Consider the following 16,096-nt stretch of genomic DNA (forward strand, 5'->3'; position numbering starts at 1 on the left):
CAAAAAGAGAAAATAAAAGAAAAAGGGAGGGAGCCCAGTGATGCAATTTAGTGGTAACATAAAACAAAGGCTCTTGTGCAAGCAGTTTATTGAGGCAACAACAAATGAGTATTTAGATATTTCATTTTAAGAGCATGAAATAACTAAAATTTAAGTAACCAATAATGTAGGGTTGCTAGATCGTAGCCATAATGACTTAATATAGTCAGTGCACCTTTCAGTTTACGGTGTTGAACAATCAAAACCTTGTAAACAACGAATGACACAAAGATGGCAGAAAAACTGTAAAACAGGAACGAAAACACTGCAAAAAATAGCTACATTTGGCATTTATTGGTACTAATAATAACTGGTAGTATGTATTGCTGTGGAACGCGTGGTTAATGGCTAACTAAGGTAGTGTTCTGTTAACATCGAAAACTGACAGTATTTGGCGTGAGTGAACTTTGTCAAGATTGACTATGAACCCATTTTTCCTCAGGTCTAGGGGAGGCTTTCCCATGTCAAGAATGTTTCTGTGGGCATACAAATGCAGATGAAGTAGTCACCACTGGTCTTGGTGAATACATTATGTAATTTCATGGGAGAGGTGGCTCCCTCTTATTGCAGCTCTATTTCCAGCTGGAGTTCTGGGAGACAGACTCTTATTGGTTTGTTTTGGAACAGTGTGCATCTGCTGGCTTTGTGCTTGTCCTTCCACATTTTTTTTTTCTGGGACAGTGATGTCATTGTTTACATTGTCCTTGTGTTTGAAGAAATGACCTTCTGTTGTTAACAGCACTGGGAATATTTAAAGTGAAAACATTTTTTCCCCATCTTGATTTAGGCCAACTCCATTGTGTCTGAAAAGATAATAGTGCTCCCAGAAAATCTTATGATTGTCAATGAAGCTCACGGAGCTGGCAGAGACTTAATAGAATAAATTATGAAAAATTATCAAAGTGTAACTCATCTCAAAATCAACTTTTCAATTCAATTCAATTCAATTTTATTTATATAGCGCCAAATCATGAAACATGTCATCTCAAGGCACTTTACAAAGTCAAGTTCAATCATATTATACAGATTGGGTCAGATTATACAGATTGGTCAAAAATTTCCTATATAAGGAAACCAGTTGATTGCATCAAAGTCCCGACAAGCAGCATTCACTCCTGGGGAACCGTAGAGCCACAGGAAGAGTCATCTGCATTGTACATGGCTTTGCTGCAATCCCTCATACTGAGCAAGCATGAAGCGACAGTGGGAAGAAAAACCACCCATTAACGGGGAAAAAAAACCTCCGGCAGAACCGGGCTCAGTATGAACGGTCATCTGCCTCGACCGACTGGGGTTACAGAAGACAGAACAGAGACACAACAAGAGAAACAAAAAAGCACAGAAGCACACATTGATCTAGTAATCTGTTCTACATTAGATGGTAGTAGCAGGTGAGCCGTCTTCTCTGGATGATGTCACAGTTAACAGAACGCCAGACCAGGTGTACCTACTATGAAGAGAAAAGAGAGAGAACAGAAAGTTAAAGCAGAAATGACAACACATAATGCATAATTGAAGAACAGTAGAACTCAATATAGTGAGAAAATTAGATCCTGATATACTCCAGTAACCTAAGCCTATAGCAGTAAAACTATAAAGGTAGCTGAGAGTAACATGAGTCACTAGTTATAATTTTTGTCAAAAAGAAAAGTTTTAAGCCTAGTCTTAAAAGTAGACAGGGTGTCTGCCTCACGGACCAAAACTGGGAGTTGGTTCCACAGGAGAGGAGCCTGATAGCTAAAGGATCTGCCTCCCATTCTACTTTTAGAGACTCTAGGAACCACCAGCAGACCTGCAGTCTGAGAGCGAAGTGCTCTGTTAGGAACATACGGGGTAATCAGAGCTCTGATATATGATGGAGCTTGATTATTAAGGGCTTTATACGTTAGAAGAAGAATTTTAAATTCTATTCTTGATTTAACAGGAAGCCAATGAAGGGAAGCTAAAATTGGAGAAATATGATCCCTCTTGTTGATTTTCATCAGAACTCTTGCTGCAGCATTTTGGATCAGCTGAAGGCTTTGAACTGCATTTTGTGGACTTCCTGATAGTAAAGAATTACAATAGTCCAGCCTTGAAGTAACAAATGCATGGACCAGTTTTTCAGCATCACTCCTGGACAGAATGTTTCTAATTTTGGCGATATTCCGGAGGTGAAAAAAGGAAACTCTGGAAACCTGTTTAATATGGGATTTAAATGACATGTCTTGGTCAAAAATAACACCAAGATTTTTTACTTTATTACCAGAGGCCAGGTTAATGCCACCCAGATTAAGTGATTGGTTAAGAAGTTTATTTTTTGAGGACTCTGGCCCAAAGATTAAAACTTCGGTCTTGTCAGAATTTAGATGCACATTTAGACTTTTGTATGCACATAAACCGTATAAACAGACTAAGGGTGTCTTTTAATGTCACTGTGCAATTGTTACACTTCCATGGTTTAGTTCTACAATATTTGTCTTGAAATTGTCTTATTTGAACTTTTTCCACCTGTGATGTGCTCAGTGAGCCAGAATGTGAATCTATCAATCAAGAGGCGGCAGAGGTGCTAAAGTCCAGGGTAGTTCTGGTAAGAAGAAACAGTTCTGTTCTATTTTGTTGGCCAGAGAGTGGACATTTACCAGGTGGACAGAAAGGAGCACAGAGCAAACAGCTTGCTGTCTCACCTTAACAAAGACAAATATAGAAAGAACAGCAAAACAAACCAATAAAATATTACAGGTACAAACAACCAACGGCTTGATAAAAATCACTGAAAAATATACTGTATTATTATTATTGCAAGATGTATAAAGTGCTATTGTGGTAATATATATAAATTAAATATGAAAAGAGAGATTTTAAGACAACCTTCAACAAAAAATAACATAAATAAAATAAATCTTATCCTACAAAGGAATATCTTGAGGAATTACAGATGTTACTTGAAGATGGGTTCTCAAATGGTATTATTTCTCTGAAGGAGAAAAACATTTCTAAAAAATGAGCACCCAGCTTTCTTGTTTGTATTACCAAAAATCCACAAGAACCCAGAACAACCACCTGGCAGAACTATTGTGTCTGGAATTGGAAGTTTCACTGAAAGAATTTCAGGTTTTTTGATTTTCATATTAAGAATTTTGTGCCAACTTTAAAATCTTATGTCAAAAATTGCTCTCACTTTCTGCTTCTTCTCAAAGATCTCCCACTAATTGATTCAGATGTAATCATGTGTACTTTAGATATTAAATCTATGTAGACAAAAATTGACCACGAGTAAGTTTTGAATTCACTGGGAGTTTTTCTTGAGACCAGATCCTCAATATTACCTTCTACCTCCTTTTTAATTAAGATGGCTGCATTTGTTTTAAAGAAAATTGCGTCTTTTTGAACAACACGCCATATCTTCAAATCTCTGGGACAGCAATGGGGACCAAAATGACACCAAGTTTTGCTTGCCTATTTGTTGCACAACTAGAAGAGCCTGTTTTATATGATCACCAAGAAAATAATTTTCTACCATTCATTATTTCTTGGAAAAGATACATAGATTATGTTTTCTTGTGTAGGAAGTGACCCGTAACTATCTTACTACAGTTTGTAGAAATTCTAAATTGAAACTTTGCTGGTTTATGTTTTACCCTTGAATACAGCTCTGAGGAAATCAATTTTCTTGATATAAAAGTCACTAAAGGAGAAACATTCATTCAGCTGTCTTTACACAAAACCAACTGATCGTTTTCATCCCATCCACCTCAAAAAATGTTTACCTGTAAGACAAATTACTTGACTCAAACATATTTGTAAAATCCCAGAACAATACAATAAGAGCAAAGAAGAGATGTTATGAACAGTCAAAGAATTATGTTACTAGAAGGACTGGTTAAGAACTACAGGAAACAAGGCGGACTCAAGAAGTAGAAATTTCTAATTAGAAAATAAAAAAACTATATAAAATCTTGTTTTCTGTACAACCTTTACACCAAAAACAAGGAACGTTAAAGAAATAATTTTAAAACATTGGCACATTTTTCAGAGTGATCCAAATTTAAAAGGTATTTTTAATTAACTTCCAATTATAACCTGTAAGATAGGTAGAAATATCAGGGACAGCTTTGTCAAAGCTTTCTATAACACACCAGAAACAACTCTGATAACCCATAACCTACGGGGTAATTTTAAATGTGGAGCTTGCAAAAATTGTCAATACATTATACACCCAATTGGCGGTAAGGTTATCAACATAAAAGGTTTTATTACCTGTAAAGCCAAAAATGTTATATATATGACACAGTGCGTATGCAACAAAACATACATTAGAGAAATATCCCATCCTTTAAAAGAACAAATCAATGAACACAGAAGTGCCCACCCTGGTCCTAGCCTAGAGCACCCACGGCCCCATCCACGTGGAAATGGGGCCAACATGAAACAAATAGGCCAGCCAACCAGAGCCCTTCCTATGAACCCAGAGGTTCTTCCTCCCCCACACCCTACCCATCCATCCATCCATCCATCCATTTTCTTACGCTTATCCGGCTTCAGATCGCAGGGGTAGCAGCTTCAGTAGGGAGGCCCACACTTCCCTCTCCCCAGCCACTTGGGCCAGCTCCTCCGGGGGAATTCCAAGGCGTGCCCAGGCCAGTTGAGAAACATAGTCCCTCCAGCGTGTCCCGGGTCTTCCGCTGGGTCTACTCACCAGTGGGATGTGCTTGGAACACCTTGCCAGGAAGGAAGGTTTTCCTGAGGGAAACCTTTGCATTTATCTGGGCTTGGGACCAGCAGAAATAGGACACAGGACACTGTGCCCCCCTTAAAGGCTGCATTTAATCTTTCTAATTTATTTAGATATAGGTATAATAAGTTAACTACTACTGATAGTAACATCATAGAACCTCACTTAAATTCGGAACTATCGCATTAAGTTTTCTAGGTAATGAAAAATCTGAAATAACTTTAAAATACTGAAAAAGAACAAGCATCACAAATAGTTTTATGCTTTGTTTTTCAAAGTCAAATCGGAAAGGGAAAACAAATGAATTATAAACTGGGGCAAGGAAGTGTAACAGGATGATGGTGATGAGCAACGTGATAAATCCGAGGTAGAATTTTATGCACATCTATTTCCAGCTTAGCAGATGACAGCATTTTAAAATGTCAAACTGTGTTTTTCCAAACTTTTATCTGTCAGACAAAAGCAAGCTAGATGCACCTGTGAATTTTGATGTCAGTGTGTGCACGTTTGGCCGTCCAATCGTTGTGTGTCTAAAGGCCAGTTCGGCAGTGGGCTGCTCCTGGGAGAGCTAACCTTTGCTTGTATAGAAGAGAGAAACACAGACTGACAGTCTGAGGTAGAACTCCCCATGGAAATTCTCACACACACACACACACATACATGAACATATGAAAGCTTCCTCTGAATACAGAAGCATACAAGCAGCAACATGGATACATGCTTTGCATATGCAAGGCTGGTGTCTGGAGTGACAAAGACATTTTGATCACATACATGGCTTATATAGATATTTTTAACATATCTCTGTAGTAATGAAGTTATGTCAGCAAATATGTGTTTCTTTTATTATTCAAGTATGTTTTGCACTTTTAAAATAAACAATTCTGTTTATAACATTTTAAATAAAATGTTTAGGATATTCTTACTCAGCATCATAAAAGCTTTCCCCATTTAAACATCAGACATTTAGTTTTGTGTGCTGCTGACTATTGAAGTATGTGTGAACACCATGCAAAGATCCAAAGAGTTGTCTGAGGCCTACAGAGGGAAGATCGTAGCAACTGTCTGGTAAATTTAAAGAGGTCACAGTAATTTGTAATCGGGTATTTTACTGTACCATACATGTTCTACAAGTGGAGAAAATTCAGAACTGCTAAGAGGCCCAAAGCCTGGCCAACAAAGGGAATTAAAATGATAAATGGCCTGCATTTCTTTAGCGCCTTATCCTATCATATCCTGAGTGCTTCAAATTATAATCAGTCATTCAGGCTTTCAGTCATTAACTCACATGCTGGAAACTCAGTCTCAAGACACTTCAATTCAATTCAATTCAATTCAATTCAATTTTATTTATATAGCGCCAAATCATGAAACATGTCATCTCAAGGCACTTTACAAAGTCAAGTTCAATCATATTATACAGATTGGGTCAGATTATACAGATTGGTCAAAAATGTCCTATATAAGGAAACCAGTTGATTGCATCAAAGTCCCGACAAGCAGCATTCACTCCTGGGGAAGCGTAGAGCTACAGGGAGAGTCATCTGCATTGTCCATGGCTTTGCTGCAATCCCTCATACTGAGCAAGCATGAAGCGACAGTGGGAAGAAAAACCACCCTTTAACGGGAAGGAAAAACCTCCGGCAGAACCGGGCTCAGTATGAACGGTCATCTGCCTCGACCGACTGGGGTTACAGAAGACAGAACAGAGACACAACAAGACAGACAAAAAGCACAGAAGCACACATTGATCTAGTAATCTGTTCTACATTAGATGGTAGTAGCGGGTGAGCCGTCTTCTCTGGATGATGTCACAGTTAACAGAACGCCAGACCAGGTGTACCTACTATGAAGAGAAAAGAGAGAGAACAGAAAGTTAAAGCAGAAATGACAACACATAATGCATAATTGAAGAACAGTATAACTCAATAGAGTGAGAAAATTAGATCCTGATATACTCCAGTAACCTAAGCCTATAGCAGTAAAACTATAAAGGTAGCTGAGAGTAACATGAGCCACTAGTTATAATTTTTGTCAAAAAGAAAAGTTTTAAGCCTAGTCTTAAAAGTAGACAGGGTGTCTGCCTCACGGACCAAAACTGGGAGTTGGTTCCACAGGAGAGGAGCCTGATAGCTAAAGGATCTGCCTCCCATTCTACTTTTAGAGACTCTAGGAACCACCAGCAGACCTGCAGTCTGAGAGCGAAGTGCTCTGTTAGGAACATACGGGGTAATCAGAGCTCTGATATATGATGGAGCTTGATTATTAAGGGCTTTATACGCTAGAAGAAGAATTTTTAATTATATTCTTGATTTAACAGGAAGCCAATGAAGGGAAGCTAAAATTGGAGAAATATGATCCCTCTTGTTGATTTTCATCAGAACTCTTGCCGCAGCATTTTGGATCAGCTGAAGGCTTTGAACTGCATTTTGTGGACTTCCTGATAGTAAAGAATTACAATAGTCCAGCCTTGAAGTAACAAATGCATGGACCAGTTTTTCAGCATCACTCCTGGACAGAATGTTTCTAATTTTGCCGATATTCCGGAGGTGAAAAAAGGAAAAAACTCTGGAAACCTGTTTAATATGGGATTTAAATGACATGTCTTGGTCAAAAATAACACCAAGATTTTTTACTTTATTACCAGAGGCCAAGTTAATGCCATCCAGATTAAGGGATTGGTTAAGAAGTTTATTTTTTGAGGACTCTGGCCCAAAGATTAAAACTTCGGTCTTGTCAGAATTTAGATGCAGGAAATTTAAAGTCATCCAGCTTTTGATGTCATCAAGACATGACTGCAGTCGAAGTAATTGATTGGATTCATCAGGATTTATGGATAAATATAGCTGAGTATCATCAGCATAACAGTGGAAATTAATCCCATGCTGTCTGATAATTTTGCCAATCGGAAGCATATATATAGTAAATAGAATTGGTCCAAGGACTGAACCCTGTGGTACTCCACAAGTGACCCTAGAGTTTGAGGAAGATTTATTATTAACATGAACAAATTGGAATCTGTCTGACAGATAAGATTTAAACCAGCCTAATGCTTTCCCCTTAATCCCTACAGTATGTTCAAGTCTTTGTAGGAGAATATTGTGATCAACTGTATCAAATGCAGCACTGAGATCTAACAGGACAAGTATAGACACAAGACCATTATCTGAGGCCATGAGAATATCATTAGTCACCTTCACCAGAGCTGTTTCAGTGCTATGATGAGCTCTGAAGCCTGACTGAAACTCCTCAAGTAGGTCATTACTTTGTAAATGTTCACAAAGTTCACTTTACTCACTTTGCCAGCTGTCAGTGGTCAGAGGGCTCGATGGCAGCTCCTGTCCGTCTGCCCCAGGGCAGCTGTGGCTACAATGTAGCTTACCACTGCAGCGACAACTCAGTCTCACTGAAAAACATGTAATATCCATGTTGGTCCACAGGGGGAAACGTAGTATTGTCACAGTTTAGCTCCTCAACACTTTTGGGTCCTACATTTTATTTGGCCTATTCATTTATGTTATCTTATGATCAAGTCATGTGACTATCAAGTTTCCCCTAGCGTAAAAGTAAACATTTAAGCAAAACAACTGTGTATATATACATCTTGAAAACATTTCTAGCAAGAAGTATTGATATTTTCATAATCTTCGTTCAGGTAAGGTATTTCCAAATAACTCACTTCACATTGTCAAGTCCCCAGATTAAATGCATTGTCAACAAAATTAAATGTAAAGCGTATTTCTACAATCTAAGTAAAAAAAAAATTTTGATTTCAAAATGCAATAAAAAATCCATTGTTTATCATAAAATCTGAGAAATATTCTCAGATGACCATGCCTGCAGAACAATATAATGAACGTGTTGTGATGTCCATAGATAATACTTACGTAGCTAAGAGTTATTTCCATAGTACTTAGCTAAATTTAAATATTGATTAAAATACATAGTTTATCATAACATTATCAACATTATCAAAAATATTCTTCTTACTATAGGAGGAACAATGTATAGTGTATAAGGTCCCTAGATTCAAGACCTTTCAAAAGAATATTTATTTATATGTAGAATAAAATGTATTATATACCAAGAGTTAGAATACTGACCAAATGTGCTAAAAAATCCATAAAAATCCAAAATCAGCTCTATTGTACACAAGTGGGTTGTCCAAACTCAACATATTTATTGGTGCCTACATGTATGGTCAACTTAACAATGTTAAAAACTACACAGTATTTCCACATTGAATCGTAAATAAGTTGCTAGCCTTGGTAAATAACTTTGTAAGTAGAAACGTGATTTGAGATCCAACTTAAGGTAGAGTATGAACTTTAGAATTGGTCCTGAAAGGATTGGCTGAGTCGTGGGTCATCTGTGATTTTTGGGGGAACTTTTTAAACACAAAAGGTGAAACTGACATTTTTAGTATCCTTAAAATGCCTACCAAATTTCATGGGATTCAGATCAGATATTTTGGGTTTATAAATTTGGTCTTACTTTTCGTCCTTAATTCTGGATCTTGCCAGAAGTTATTTCTTATACTAAGTTCAACCTTAAAGGTAGAGTGGATGATTTTTCCAGAAATGTAGGTAAGCAATGCCCAAGTCCCTTTTTGTATAACTGCACATGCACAAGACCATTACTCCTCAGGGGAATCACTTAAAACACTTAAATACACTCTTTTCGTATTTCTTTCTTCCCACGCCTTTCTCTTCTTATTCTAAACTTGTAAGACTGTTTGTCTCTTGCGACTCTCAGCCATTTTCAAAATATATAGTGAGAAACGGAGCTACAATGAACAGAAGCTCACTGGATATATAAACACTAGAAGTGTGCATGTACAGCCGGCAAGAAGAAACTAGCAAGGGACGTGTAAGCACATATTGCCGTTATGTGAGCACATCACAATGACTTGCATGTGGGACAACGAGTATATAAGATGACCCCCACAGAACTTAAAGCTGAAAGAATATTGTCCACTATACTGATCATGCCCTATTGGTACAAAAAGTATTCATTCTCTTTTCAAATTATGTCCACTTAACATTATATATACTGTGAGTATATATATATATATATATATATATATATATATATATATATATATATATATATATATATATTGTTTGCATTTTGTTAAGTATTATGTTTTACGTAATCACAGAGGCAAACGCAACAAGTGGATATACACCTACTATTGTGTTCTTTTGAAGGCCAGGCCCTAAATTTATGGTTACATGTCGAGGATTGTTCTATGCAAGTAAAGTACACTCAAAGTATGTTTCTGTTTAATCTGCCTAATGAAAATAAAGCATTTTCAGACCAATTCTAAAGAGTGTAATGGCATTTATCAGTGCTGGTATTGGTACTCAAATGTAAGTATTTGTAGTCATATTCAGTTTGAAAACTATATCGGTGTATTGCTAGTAGACCAACAGGTACATCTGAAACAAATGTATTAGTGTGCAAAAGTGCAATATTTTTTGCCAGTAATTTCAGAAAATAAAAAAGTTATTTTATAGAGTTTCATTACAGATACAGATAGAATAAATTTGTTTGAGCGTTCCATCCTTGTAATTTAAATGACTATGGCTTACAGGTAAAGAAAACCCAAAATTTAGTATGCTAGAACATTATAGAATCACATTAGGCCAATCAAGAAAGGATGTTTTAATCAGAAATGTCATGCTTCTGAAATGTATGTCCATTTCTATGCACTCGACACTTGGTTGGGCCTCCTCTTGCATGAATTACTGCATCGGTGTGCCATGACATAAATACAATCAGCCTGTGGCACAGCATAGGTGTAATAGAGGGACATATTGCTTTGATAGCAGCCTTCAGGTCATCTGCCTTGTTGGGTGTCTCTCATCTTCCTTTTGACAACAACCCAGAGATTTCTATGGGGTTCAGCTCAGGGGATTTTGCTGGTCAAGAACAGGAACACCAAGATAATTGGAATAGCTTTTGGTCCCTTCGGCAGTGTGGGCAGATGCCAAGTCCATATGATAAATAAAATGAACATATCCATACAGCTTCTCAGCAAAGGGAAGAATGAAGTGCTCTAGACTTTCCTGTTAGATGGGTGCATTGACTGTGGACTTCAGAAAACACAGATGACATGGCATCCTAAACCATCACTGATAGTGGAAACTTCTCACTGGGCTTCAAGCAACATGGATCCAATGTTGATAAGACTCAATGGATGGAAAGCAACAGCTCTGACAACATACCAAGATGGAAGTTCAAAGACAAGGCTGACCAGCTAGCTCATGCCTTCAAAGACCTAACTGGCCAATCCTGTCATGCCATCCTGTTTCAAGACAGCAGCCATTACATAAATACACATAACATGCAGATGCAACAAGATTATTTTATATATAAACAAGTTGATTGCACTGGCCATCCGCATCACCCCCTGAGGGGCATAAGCGTGCATTTAGTCTTTAGCACCTATTTGTCTCACATTCAAGTAAAAAAAGACTACAATACTGTGCAAATAATTTAGTTAGAGAATTTTGCAATTTGCAAGGATGTGTAAACAAAGTTCCTGAGAGGTTGAGTGTGCCAATACACATTTGGTAGTAAGAGACAGTATCCATGATTTATATCAGATTAGAGACCTGTGTAATCAGTATTGTGTTTGTAACATGTAACAGATGATAAATTGGGCAGGGGCAACAGTCCTTACAGCTTTAGGAAAGAATTTTTTTTTTAAGTCTGTTAATTTTGATTTAATGTTTCTGAATCGTTTCAACTGATGGAAGTGTATGGGGTAAGAAAACTGTCAATAAAATGTATGTGTAGACATATGGATTTGTAAGTGTAATTCCGTAAGTGTAAATGTTACACTGAGAGGTGCAGTGTGGAAAAAAAATCCCCAGTCCATCTTGGCTGTCCAGCATATAAAGTGAGTTTATAGATTCTCAAGCAAACACAACAGGTTTCAAAATGGCAGCCGTCCAATCAGTCTCCAATCAGTTTCTCTACCACATCCACCAGATCACATATATAGGTCAATCCCTGCCTTCTCTATTTAAATTGGCCTCAGCCATCCAGAGTGGGGAAGAAACAAGTTAACTATCACATACATAATGCAAGCACTAACAATAATGTATCATCTTATTCTTTTAGTTACATTAAGTTTCAACCAATCAAATTCCAGCTCTTAACACTACACTTAAGTAAGTGTTAAGTAAAAAATGTTGAAATTGAACGGTCTCGCCCAAGAAAAGAGTCACCCCGTAGGCTACCAATGTCATAAGGATGCAACCAGGATCAACACAAATGGCAGTTACTTACACACAGGACATGAAGTCTTCTATTCAGCTTTTCATACCAGATTCCATCCAGAAAATTATTCTTGACTGCACCAATTTAGAAGGAAGATGTGTTTTTGGAGAGAGGTCGAAGGAAATGGACCAAACCCATTTACATGGCTACTTCGGGGTTCTTATCCTTCCTGGACTTTTCGGGTCAAAAGTCAAGTCTTCCAAGTTTGCACACACGGGTGACACAACCCTGGTGTCCTATGTGCCAAATGAGGAGGATTCCGGAGAATGCAGGTTCCCTATCATCCACCCAACCTACAGAACCAGAATTTGGAGAGCCTGAAGTAAGTGTGTGATGCTGTTCCAGTACATGTTTGGCAACAAGAAGAACCAGGGCAAAGTATGGAAAATGGAGAGAAAAAACAACATATATGCATCAAGTGCAAAAAGTATGTCTGCAAAACACAGTAAAACTCTGCCCCTCATGTGTTGTACAGGCCATTGGCTAAAGGTCATAGGGCTGATGCGCTGTCTTGACTGATAGGTTTACTCTGTGTTCATATAGCTTGTGTCGTGCACCTGATGGGTTAAATTTCTGAGTTCAAAGACATAAAAGTCAGTTATTTTGGAAAAACCTTGCTTAATGTGTACATTTGTTTCCACTCCTATCATGACTTTTATTCTAATTAATTTGCTTTATTATGTTTTAAATAACCTAATATTTTGTTTATACAACTTGAAATTGGGAGGAAGTAACATTTGTTGAGTATTTTTACATAAAAGTGTTTGATTGTGAGGCATTAAAAAGCATAAAATGCAACGGGTCCACCAGACCCACAAACATTGGCTGAGTAACAACAGTATGAACACCACACAAGGGTTAAAGAGGCAAAGGGAAAAAGATGTTAGCTTTTTAATAATCATCTTGACAAAGCGCGCTCAACAACACCCAAGGGGAAGGAGGAGCTCAAACTTGGTACTGGCAAGTATGGGGAAATGTTCTTTAACAGTGAAAGAAAATAGTATTCTTTTAGAGGTTTGTGTATGTTTCAACATGTATGATAACATTTTTTGGTCATACCAGTAAAAAAAAAACGGCTTTTGAAAATGTGAAGATTCAAACTTTGCATTTTTGTTAAACTATTATTTATTTTATCCAATTCACTTTATAAGTTGACAGGTTTGCTCCATAATGCACGCCTAAAACTTCAAAATGTCATTGGGGGAATTTGGCAGTAAAAAACTATTGCTATACCTTGTACCTGTTTGTGGAAAAAATATAGTCAGAGGAAGGTGAGATAATAAATATATTAAGTAAAGACGCCTTGATATAATGCAAGATTAGGCAAAGGTTTACACAACAAAAAACTCAATCATGGATAGTAATTTACAAATCAGTTTTACAGTCAGAAGATGCTTGAGGTTGGTAGATTAACTTATTCCTGTAAGAGTTTTTCTTAAAAAACACAAGAAGATTTCTTGAATTAGATATTCTTGGATAACAATGTATTTTTTAGTAATTGACATGTAGTGCTTTCCCATTTCTATTATTTCTGATTGTTCACAGTTGCTTCCAAAAGTCATGTGGAATTTCCTTGTCAGTTTCTGAACGTAACGTCAGTCTGCTCTACAGCTTTTTCTCCATTCTTTTAGGTGGGAGTAGACAGTGCAAACTGGCAGTCATTTCTCCTGATTTGGGTGGCTACATTGGACAACAACCTAAAGGAGTTAGTGGAAATGAGAAGTCTACCGTTTACATTGATCCCATTCAAGAAAATATTGACACTTCTCCACTACTACCAGAAGCCAAAGAATTAGAGCATATGCCCAAAGCTACGTGCATAACCTGTAGAAATATGCTGCTATTGCAAGCTCTTCCTCTACACATTAGGAGCTGCAGGAGGAGAATATTTATCTTTATTGTTCTTCTGATGATGTTTGTCATCTTATTTGCTACTATATTTTCTGTTTATTTTCCATTGTTATCACTGAAGTTATTTCATACTATTTTGTGTTTATCATTATGTTCATGACAGCCATTTTTCTTCAGAGGATCAAGGAGAGATGGTTAAATTTCCATTTCATTCTTTTCAATTTTTACAATCTTGGAAAAGTAGTATAATATATTTTACATGACTTATTTTAGAGTGCTGGCAGGCCTTGAGCAGCAGAGCAATAGAGACACAGATCTACCCTATCAGGCAAGATCCCAGGTGCAGGCTATGCAAAGAAGCCCCAGAAACCATTCAGCATTTCACAGCAGGGTGTAAGACACTAGCAGGTAAGGAATACATGGAATACCATAACCAGGTGGATGGTTTAGTGTACAGAAACAGCTTTGTAAAGGCACATTGCTCTCTAATTGACCTGCTATTTAGGACTGCAGGAGAAGTTATGGTAGCCAGTTTAGCTTCACTTGTGAATGGTGCTACAGATATCTGTGCTCTGGGGATTTGGGTTGCATTTTCTGCCTGTGACGTCGCTGACTTGGAGTTGAGACAGCTTATCACAGAGGTTTAATTATACGCTTGTTGAAATTAGCTCTAACGCTGCAGGATTTGATAAACAGCATGTTTGCTAATAAATGCAATTGAAACTACAAGTTTCCATACTTTGGATTTAAAGCCTTTCTCCACTCCTATTGTGACCTAAAGTCTGACTAAACCTTTCACATTTTAAGCCAGGTAAGATTACCAAAAGTAATGTTTCTTTAAATAATGTCAGATTAAGCTTTACATAAATTGTATATACATTTTGTGACAGATGCTACAACAACGTTTTGAACCAAGGACTCAGATTCCACCGTGGGGACTGTTCTATAACTAAATATTTTATTTACTTAGAATGTACAAAGAATACCCATGTGTATTTGTATATATTTAGTGTAAACCTAGTAGGTTTCCTCTTTACCTCCATCATAAAAAAGACACAAATTTTGATCTCAGAACCACCGAAAACAGCTATTGCACAATGAACTTGCTGGATAAAATATTAAAAAGCCTGTGCTTTCAGGTAAATGAAGCAACCAGTAAAAACACTGTTAAACTGACTGATGACATCATAACCTGCAGATACACAGGAAAAGAGAGTACAGAGAAAAAGGACATGATAATCAGGTGGATTGATATTGCCATCATCTAGTGCCAAAGGACAGAATTCTAACAAACATTTCATTGAAATTATGTCCAGTTATGTTGAGAATACATGTATTAAACTGTTTCTTTAAACATGCTCACGTTTCCAGGTCCATCTTGCTTCACTAAACCATGAAAGCTATCCCAATGCTTGATCAACTGAGAAGAGGCCTACACTTGTATGGTCTGCTAAAGGTTATCGAAGGACACTCAGATCTCTGTCTGCCACTGTTTGTGCAAAGTGAAGATGATAGGGTAGGCATATTAATAATCTTTTTTCCGTCACTGAATTTATCTTATGTTCAATGAAAAAAATGCATATAAACCCCCTTTTAAAAGGTGGATGCAGCGTTATCCCTGGAGAAGTGCCAGCCTGATTTCCATTAGAAGGGCTCCTTGAAGTACACTCGTGAAGTGAACATCATGTATTTTTTTTCTCAGACTTCCTACAAGAAACGTAGGATTCCGATAAATTTTATCTAGTTCATTAAATGGTTCAGTATACACAATCTATATGTGAAATAAACATTTTGTTGTTTATGTAAAGCATTGTACAAAGCAAACTATTGCATTGTACTTGGCAATGTTTTTTTAATGTCTTTTTGTTGTTCTCACAGTATAAGGCAAGAAAGCTTGTTGTTGGAGGTCTGATTTAAAGAGATGTTTGTCACCACATGGGGCAGAAAATATGTATTATTTGGTGCAGGGGTGTAGCAAGCTTTTTAAAAGTGTGAGGGATGTTGTTTGTGGGTGGCATCGGCTATGAGTTAAGATATTTAATGGCTGAAAGTTTTATGTTTTTATTTTAACAGAACCCCTCAACTTTTCAAAGAAAAATTTTACAGTTTCATAAAAGAAAGGCTTATGAATCTTACATTAAACTAGAACAAAGTGATCAATGGCGCTAAGAGACACTACCTCAGATCATTTAAAGCAACCAA

This window comes from Fundulus heteroclitus, chromosome 23, assembly GCF_011125445.2.
Source record: "Fundulus heteroclitus isolate FHET01 chromosome 23, MU-UCD_Fhet_4.1, whole genome shotgun sequence".
NCBI classification, from domain to species: domain Eukaryota; kingdom Metazoa; phylum Chordata; class Actinopteri; order Cyprinodontiformes; family Fundulidae; genus Fundulus; species Fundulus heteroclitus.